The sequence below is a fragment of the Caloenas nicobarica genome, chromosome 4 (assembly GCF_036013445.1).
Source record: "Caloenas nicobarica isolate bCalNic1 chromosome 4, bCalNic1.hap1, whole genome shotgun sequence".
Classification (NCBI taxonomy): domain Eukaryota; kingdom Metazoa; phylum Chordata; class Aves; order Columbiformes; family Columbidae; genus Caloenas; species Caloenas nicobarica.
The window spans coordinates 73,294,736-73,304,663 of record NC_088248.1 but is presented as its reverse complement, the minus strand read 5'-3'; positions in this window follow the sequence as shown (position 1 = coordinate 73,304,663).

Below are 9,928 nucleotides of genomic sequence, written 5' to 3'. Positions count from 1 at the left end.
GTGCTGAGCTGCTGCTCTCGGTAAATCGGCCCAACCGAAACTTTCTGCTGTGGGTTGTTGTGGTGTGGGATGGAGTAGAGACCAGAGCCCTCAAGCCTTGAATTCTGCCTGATTTTTGTCTTAGTTTTGTGGGTGTAAGAAGTTGAAAAGCCCTGAAAATAATGTAGTCTGCTTTATTTTTTAAGGATTTGTGTTTTGGGGTTGATTGCAATCTTGCATTTAGATTTTTCCTGCTGCTGATAAAGTTATAAATCTGAGTAGTTTACGTCTGAGCTATCAAGTAACTTAGAGCACCCTTAGGCAGACAAGCTGAACTAGATACAACTAAATGTTGAGCAGGAATATTTGGGTGCCAATAACGTTTCACTGGTTAGAAGTCTCAGGAACCTGAACTCGGAGGTCCATGGGGATTCAACTTGATGTTCAAATCATACTTGAGGTCCTTGTTCCCTTTCCTAATCTCTCCTGGTCTCTGTTTCAGGCTGATGATGCCTCTGCTTCCTTCAGCGTCTTTTTTTCCTTACTCAGAACTTATGTGCCTTTCTGCATCTTTCCAAAAACTCTTTCCTTGGCCCCTGCTCATCTAATGAGGGAGTCTCAAGTCACTCGTTAATAACTGGTTTTCTTGTTATATACTTGGGAAGAGAGCGGATTCACTCATAACTTACGCTGTTGATGACAGTTGTGAGCTGTTGTAAACTGCTTGTTTTGTTCTACAGTGTAACTGGGGAGGTTTCCAAGCGCTCTCTCTTATAAATACTCTTTGCTGTGAAAAATTTGTAATGAGATCCTAGTGCGAGGTCTGTCTGGAAAATGCCACAGCTGAAACAGAACGTCTCTTTCTGCATCCTGTGAAGCGAGCAAAAAGTTGTTTTCGCGGTGGAAGGTTCTCATTTGAAATCCTGCGATTAAAAGGGAGAACCCCTAAAGTCACCTCGCAGGCCCTGAACTCGGGCTGTGGTTTCAACGAGGCTCGCTGGGAACGCTGACAGCTGGTGAGTTAACACTGCCCTTGGCCTGTGAGACGCACCCTCATCATATCCAACCTGTTAACGTGCCCAAGCGTATTTCTGTAAAGATGGAGAGGCATCCAACAGAAATCGGTGTAATTCGCCTGAACGCAATGCTGTGAACTGCATCTCGAATTTACCATGTATCCGTGGGATCAGATTACAGTGTAAAACTTGTTATTTGAGCTCCTTGGAGGACTATTAATTAAGGTGTTTTTTTCATCATAGAGCTCTTGGCCAGCACAGCCATCCAACAACAGGGAAGCTGAGGGTGCACGTAATGGCTGGATTTATCAGCCAGAACACCAAGATGAAAGCACCAGGGTGAGGATGGGAGATTTGGATTCTCTTTGCAGGTTTTCGACAAGCTTCTCCTGTGATTTTACACCTTTCCAGGAATGTGGTGCCAGATGAGCTCTTCCAGCTGCAGCTCTTTTACCCTTCACATGTTACAGCTGCTGGTTATTCTACACACCCACCAGTAGAAATTACCTGAGGGAGGAGGTTGCAGCAGGGATCACAAAAATGAGTCACAAAAAAATTAATAAGTAGGAAATCATACATAAGTACAGTGCCATAAATCTGTTGGTAGGAAAGCTTTGGAAAAAGAGCAGCGGTGTTCCTCATCTTCAAATAAGCTCCCATCCTTTATTTCAAAGAGCTCCATTTCCAGCTGAAAGCAATGAAGTGCCACTTCAACCAGTTATTTCTGGCAGAGCAAAGGTTGAGGCATTGATTCCTAGTGAACTTCAAGAAAATTCTGTTTTCATTTCAGAGAGCTACAGCAAACTGCTCACCCAGCTTTGCTCCTGGGTGTGCACTGGCAATATCTCCTGCTCTGGGACACAGGCATAAATCTGAATTTCCACAGGCGACTGACATTTCCACAGGTCCCGAATGCCCGCACAATGTGCTGGGTACCACTTGTCTTGCAGGATGGATACTCAACACCACCAGGCAAAAATCCAGACCCTCAGGTCTGCAGTGACAGGCTCAGGTCCTGGCTGTTTTCTTAGACATGAAAGTTTGAAATAAAACTAGAATCTCAGTGAGGGGAATGTGAAAGAAGTGGTACATTGTATTTTTTTTTCCTCCGGGAGCCGTGGGGAAAGCTGAAAATATCTCTGTGTGGGAGGGAGGGGAGATTTGAAAGAAACCTTGAAAATGAAGTAGGATTTCTTAGAATTAACGACGAAATTGTTCACAGCAATATTCTGAACACTAACAAACAGTTGAAATAAAGTTTTCTTCCAAGGTGAGTGTTTCCAAACCACCTGCATTATAAACTCAAGCTCCATAGGCTGACCCACAGTTATTGATAATATTGTACTCTATGAGAAATATATTGACTATGATACTGCTTGCTCATAGCCAAGCTTTTTCCCTCAAAATGTTTCTTTTGGAACTGCATTATATCCATCTCTAGTGATGCTGTTTCTGAGCCACAATGGCAAAACCTTCCCTTTTGTAGTGAGCAGAAATTGTGATTTAGATTTCTCTTCACTCCTTCATGTCAGTGATGTGTGAATGGTAAATAACACATTGAAGTTCCGTGGTATATGTACAGTTTCTCCTCAAGACTGTTAATCAAAACTGCTAATCAAAAGTCCATATCCTTACAGTCATTTATGTGCAAATGAAGTCTATGCCTTGAGAGCACGATGGGAGAAGGTGTCAGCTCAGTTCTTTCCTGCCTTCGGCTTTTCTCGAATCCCTCTCTTGTGCGTAAAAACAAACAAAAAAATCCCTCTGCCTTGCTTAGCTTCACCTCGGTGGTGCTCCCGCTCTGTCAATGGTCAGCAGTCGGTGTTGCTGGTGCTTGTGTCTGTTTCAGTGCTTACAGATCTGTGATATTTTCTCAGAGCTCTCAGGATGAGTGGCTCTTCCTTGCTGACTTCATGGGAGAGTATCTGTACTCACAGCCTAAGCAAGCAGATGTACTCGTTTCCTTAGAATTGCCTTCAAAATGAGAGGATTGTATTGAAGAGGCTTTGTTTTAAGAAAAACTCTCAAATGTGACTGAGAAGGTGATGCCAGCTGCTTCACTACATGCCTTCTGGTTTGTTTATAGCTCCCTTTATTCTTCTGTTTTTCTAGCTCTGCGAATGAAGACATCAGACCACACACACCAGCCATGCTCGTTCAGGAGCGCTGACGTGCCGGCCCCGGCGCTGCGGTGAAGGTGTTGTGTCGCCTGGGGTGAGCAGAGCCTGCACGCTGCCTGCACGCTGCCTGCACGCTGCCTGCACGCTGCCTGCAGCTGCAAACCGGGGGGCTCGCCAGGCATGGGGTCCCTATGCCAGTGTACAGCTCGCCTTTCGTCTCCATGCTCAAAGCAGCAAGAAGAAATTGAAGAAAAGAAGGTTGAGGCAAAACCCACAAGCTGTTGTCCAGCTCGACCTCCGCTGTGCAGCCTTATCCGCTCTCCAACGCTCATCTCATAGCTACAGCATCTTTCATTATGGTTTTACTGCTCTGCTTTGGCCCTGGCAACTAACCGGGTTGAGATTATTCGTCGGGTTTATGAACAAGCATGAAGGAAGTGAGGCCAGGCCAGGCTGGACGGGGCTCTGAGCAAGATGATCTGGGTGAAGATGTCCCTGCTCATGGCAGGGGTGGCACTGGATGAGTTTTGAATGTCCCTTCCAACCCAAACTAGTCTATGATTCTATGACAGACACACCACCACCGTTGCGGCAGTACTTTTGTGTTCATTGGTAGATGTGCTGTTGAGGCAAACAAGTCTTTGGCTTTTTTTTTTTTTTTAAAGCAATGTTTTCTAGAGTTCTCTGATGCAAACATGGGTAAGCAGGCATCTTTGTAGCATTGCTGCAACATTTGCAGACAGAGAGCAAGGATAATGCAACAGGAGCCCCCCAGAAAGGTGGATTTGTTGTGTTTATGCTTCAGAATGTGCTCATGTGGTATTGGATAAATACAAGAGAATTGAGAGGTCAGCAAATGGAAGCCTAGGCCACTGTCATCTAAGCAGTCTTGAAAAATGGTAATAAATAAGCACCTATATCCCCTGTAGGGACCTCAAAAGGTGGTTTAGGTTGGAGGACAGCTGACTACCTGCTGCTCGGTAGCACTAAAGATCAAAGATGGTCCAACGAACTGTCTCAAAAGAGATCTGGGTGTTTTGTGTTGGACCTTCAGGTTTGAAACTCCTGATCTTTAGTCAGTTTAAGGGTGGCTGTGGAAATGCTGCAGTCATTGAACTGTCTGGTGGCACTTACTCTTTGTTGACCCCCTCAGAGGTCTATAAATGTCCATGTCTGTCCCCTGTCCCTGGGGAGCACTTGCTGTGTGAGCTGTGGGGGTTTGTCCCTCTCACCGTTAGGTAAGTTTCTCTTTGCTGCTTTCCTCTGTCGCCAGTAATGCCTGATCACATCTGGATTTCTGAAAATATTTGTGTCGGTCCTGTATACACAACCAAAACATGTTTGTTTAACAGAAAATACACTAAGTGCAGACAGTATTGCCATGCAAGCCTGTCTGTGTCCTTTGAATGTGTTTGGAAGGACGATGCTACAATACTTTGCTGGAATTGCATGAAAAAGTTAAACAAAGGGTTATACTGAAGTACTGGTTGCATATTGCCAAGAATAGGAAATTTTTACTTCTCACTTCCCTTTCTGTGCTGCTATCAAGAAAATCCTTTATTTCTGGACAAGCCTTTATCTGTTTTGGGGCTGGGAAGGGGGATGTACATACGATACAGGTGGCTCCACTGGTGTCCCCGCGCTGCTGGTGACCATGCATGGACCGGTGCATCATCCACAGACATGCAGGGGACAGAGCCCACCTGGGCAGGTGAGGTGGGAGGGCCACACCTGGAAATCCGTGTCCAGCTCATGTCTTTCTGTGCTCTTTCCAGGTACCTGTGACTCTCGTCGCCTGGTGAAACTGGAGCTGGAGGAACCAAGGGCATTTTGATTGCTGTAGAAGGCCTGATTCTTAATTACATTGTCTTGTCTTAGCTTTGCCAAACTCAACAGTCATGCTAATGATCTCAAAAATGGAAATTTTTTCTATTGTGTCGTGTTTTTCAGGAAATCGAGTGAACCCATAAGCATTCCCTCCATTTCCCTCTGGGAATATAATGTCAGCCATTTCACTGCTCCCGAGAGTTAACTAACTCCCACTGAGTTATTCATGACCCCTTCTCAGCCAGGCTGATATGTATCTGATCGCTTCCCGAGGCTGCTGTGAGGAATAAATCAAGTGTCTCCCATCACACTGAGCGCTGGCACATCACAGAATTTCTCTGGGACTCTACAATGCAGACAAAAAATCACCGCAAGCCAGAACCTGTCCCACATCCCAGATGAGTTACCCAGCTTTTCAGCTCTCCTCATTGCTCCTCGGAGCCCTGACGCTCTTCTTTATTCTGCCTCCTTTCACTCATTTTTTCCATCCTGCCCATACATAAAAAAAATCATGATCAGCAAGAGTATAGCACAGTGTGATATATCACGACCTGGTTGTATCGCTCTGTCCCTGGGGCTTTCTCGCTCTTCCCTTCTTACTGCTCTGCTACACTGGGTTGTGTCTATAGTAAATTTTACAGATTGTAAATAGTTGGGGCTGGTATCCAGCTGCTCTGTGAATCGCCTGGCGTGTTCTGGGGTGGAGTAAAATGCTTGAGAGCACAAGGAACTGGGGGACAGCTTGCCCAGCTGCTAAGCAGGGCTGATCGGAGTAAAATGTTTGTCTCGACCATAAAGGTGTCTTATGGAGAGACCACAACCGGAGCGCTGCAGCAAACAGCCCAGTGCTGCTCCGAGATCAAACCCTCCAGGGTTTTGCTTTTATAGGACTCCTCCGGTAAGCAGTGGCTTACAAAATGCATGAGGTTTGAAGGACGTCAGCACTGAGAGGATCTAAAGCAGCCAAAAACCCTCTCTGTGAATGTGTGGGCACTTTGTAGGCGCTGGGTGAAGGAAAAAAGCTTTGCCAGGTCCTGCTCAAAGCAGGGAGCCCTGAAGGAAGATCTTGAGTGACAGTCGCACTCGAGAAGTAAAAAAGCTGGTGCGATGGAAGGTGGAGAGCACATGGTGAGGAGGGCGATAAGTTAGAGGTGGGAGAGAGTAGAAAAAGGAGAGCTGTGGCCAAGCCTTGAGGCTGAGAGGCAAAGCTCATACAGGTGAGTGACGCTGGTCAAAATGCTGGCGGTGGGTTTGGGGACATGGGTCTGACAGAGGGCTCTGAGGGACAAACAGAAATCTGCCAGCTTAACCCTGCCCAAGGAGGTAAGAAACGAACTTGACGGTTTTCAGGTCTTCGGAGGCAGAACCTCAAAAAAAAAATTCCAAGCTCCTCTAAATTCATAATGAAGCTGGTGAGGGGTCTGGAGCACAAGTGTGATGAGGAGCGGCTGAGGGAGCTGGGGCTGCTCAGCCTGGAGAACAGGAGGCTGAGGGGAGGCCTGATCGCTGTCTGCAACTGCCTGAAAGGAGGTTGGAGCATGGAGGCGGTTGGTCTCTTCTCCCAAGTAACAAGTGATAGGACAAGAGGAAATGGCCTCAAGTTGCGCCAGGGGAGGTTTAGATGGGATATTGGGAGAAAATTCTTCACAGAAAGCGCTGTGAGGCATTGGAACAGGCTGCCCAGGGAAGTGGTGGAGCCACCATCCCTGGAGGGGTTTAAAAGGCACAGAGATGAGGTTCTTGGAGGCATGGGTTAGTGCCAGAGTTAGGTTATGGTTGGACTCAATCTTAAGGGTCTCTTCCAACCATAATGATTCTATGATCGTAGCTAGAATCACGGAAAGCTGGTGCTTTGCAGATGGGTTGGGGGGTTCCACGGGCCCTGTTCTCCCCTCCACTCCAGAGCGCAGGGGACAGGAACAAAAATACAAAGGAAAAAATATGATTGTGTTACTCAGTTCGCTTGGAAAAAGCAAGTAAGTTTGGGTAAAATCCCTTATGGCGTCTACTAAAACTGCTGGAAAAGCAAACAAAAACTCTGGCTCAGGGCCTTGCCCCCAGGCTGCACCCAAAATCTGTCGTGACCGCAGCAATACTGCTGTTACTGTGAAAACAGCCCTCCTTGCTTTGTGGTGATAAACAAATGACACTAAAAGCGGGGGAAACTTCATAGTTTTGTAAACTTTTTGAAGGTACGTGCACACGTGTGCTGGCTCCGCAGAGGGCAGCAGCTGGTTGCAGCTGCAGAGGATGCTGCTGCCACATGCAACAGCTAAAACCTGCGTGTGGATGTAGGAACCCCTTTCCCTATGGCTGTACCATCATCTCGGGGCTAACACCTACTGTCCCGTGCAAGTCTGGGACTAAACAGTGGAAAATGTGAATTTTCTGTGGTTTCTTTTTCCCTCTGCAGGCTCCCAAAACAGGTTAGAGGAGTAAAGGCTTTGTGTAAAAATGTGATTATTCACAGGGAAATTAATTTTCATGAAGTATGTAAGGTGCTAGTAGGTGAGAAAAGTGCTTTAACCAAAATAACCATGTGTTTTCTGTGAGGTTTTGTTATGGGTAAAGCGCAGGGAGCAGCAGAATGTAGAGGGGACCAGGCACTGGCCCTTTCCAGGGGGCTGGGGGAAGAGTTCAACCTCCCATCCTAGGGGTGAAAGGGCTGGTTTTGTGGTTCTTGGAGGGGGAAAAAGGATTTCTGTGGTTTTAGACAGTGATTTATTTATTCACGTTTTCACGAGGTAATTTATAATGTGTGCCTCTTAAGGAGGAGTGTCTTTATCAAATCCATATATTGAAGTTTTGCTTTTCTTTAAGAAAAAGTATACTGTGGTAATATGCCATTTCTTGGTGCTTCCCAGCCAGGTGATTATGAAAAGTGAGTTTTTTAACTCGTTTCTTGAGCTGGCCAAGCAGCTCCTGCTGAGTTAAAGGCCAAGTCTTTAATCTTTTTATTTCAGCCTGAATTGTAAAGGGCTTTTTTTCTGTGTAAGACCTCCCCATTCTCAGAGCAAGCAGAACCTCTGAGATGAGGCACATGAGCTGGAAATGAGGTGGTTGCTTTATTTTTTTGAAATTGCCAATGTTTTTAAATTGTTTGGGACCCCTTATGTATATTTTAAGGCTCCATCTGGATTCAGGGACAAGGAGGTGATGCAGGAGGAAAGAAACAGAATGAAAGAGGGGAGGAGGTTTATGCACCAGCTCCACTCTTCAGCCCAAGGCAGAAATCTTTGTTTCACTGAATATTCTGCAGACAAAAAGCAAATGAGGGATTTTGGCCCAGAAAAGGGGGAAAAAAACCCACATCTTTTACCAGAATTTCTCTTTACCAGTGGAGCTAAAGTTACAAGCCTGGGGAGTGAGTAGCTGAGCTGATGGTAATTGAACAGACAGCCTATCCACTAACAAATGAATTTTATTAAGTATATGCACAGCTAGGCAAAGCAAAGCAGTGATGTCCAGGTTCTGAAAACAAGATCTCACCAATCCCCTGGGCAGACGTCTTGAGAGTCTGGGGAACCCAGAGAAACTTGCTGCAAAGGTCCATGTGGATTCAGCTCCTTTAAGTCCAAGGTGATTACAGGGTCTTTCATTCTGCTCATCTTTTATCATCTTTCCAAGTCTTTGAGGCTGGTAACACCTCTGCCATCGTCAGGTGGATGCTTTTCCACACTCAGGCATTGCGTTCCCTTCTCTTTTCTTCCAAAGATGCTGTCCTTGGCTTTCGTTGTCCCCATCTCTGCTTAAGGAGTCTTAAATCACATAAGAGCAGCTTCTTCACATGGCATTTGGGCATGGGAGGTTCAAAGACAAGTTACTTATGCTAATTCTTGCTTTTTGACAGTGATGGTGATGAAACACTGGAACAGGTTTGCCCAGAGAGGTTGTGGAGTCTCCATCTGTGGAGATAGTCAAAACCCAGCCAAACACAGTCCTGGGGAATCTGCTCTAGGTGACCCTGCTTGAGCAAGGGGGCGTTGGACTAGAGCATCTCAAGAGGTCCCTTCCAACCTCAATCATTCTGTGATTCATGCCAACTGCAGGCTGCTTGGCCTGGCCTCCCCTCCTGGATGGCCCTCTTGTAACAGAGGAGGCCATCCCTCACGTCAAGGTCTGGTATGACGTGTGTCCCCACCGCTCAACGCCTGCTGGGTTGCAGCCAGCAGCGGAGCCAGAAGTTCTTCTTGGTGGCAAACACAGAGGCCAACCCAGTCTTGCCCTTGACTATGGTAGGAGGCGCTTGGCCAACCCCACTCCTTTCACCTGGTTGTCAATGTCCCGCTTCACCTGCCTCATCCGGTAACAAATCGCCACCATGGCAAAGCACACGCAGATTTGTAGTAGCAATAAAAACACAATGGGGTGCAGGAGCGTGTTGAAGATGCCGGTGGCTGTGGGGGACCAGCCGAAGAAGATTTCCCACCAGTGGTGTTCTCCCATCCTCTTAATTCGTTCCATTACCTGTTTTATCACATTGCCATCATGATGTACAGTTATTAGGATCTTTTTAGCTTCTGCTTTAGCGTTTTCTAACAGCTGCTGTAAATGCTCATGCTCTAACATTTCTTTTACAAGTGCTAAATCCATCCCGATAGGGGTTGGGGTTATACTACGATACAAGGTGTAGTTTCTGATTAGCAACTGGCTAGTAAACATGGGTGGTTTATACACGAAATCACAGCCTCTAATAATAGCTACATTGCAAGCACACATATTAGAGTCATTAAACACTGTCTGGTTATAAACTTCGTTAATGTGCACGTATTTACACATCGTTCTGAAACACACGCATCCTTTCCCTACGTACACCAACACGGTTTCATTACTGCTCTGGGGATCGATCTCAAAATGACACACCCCTTCTTTGGTGTCAAAGCAAACATCGCTCGCCTTAAGGGCATCGTCTTCGCATATAAACCCCAGCCCCCTCTCCAAAATGCAGGCTTCCAAATCTACCGATTGCCATTTCCCGCGAGACAC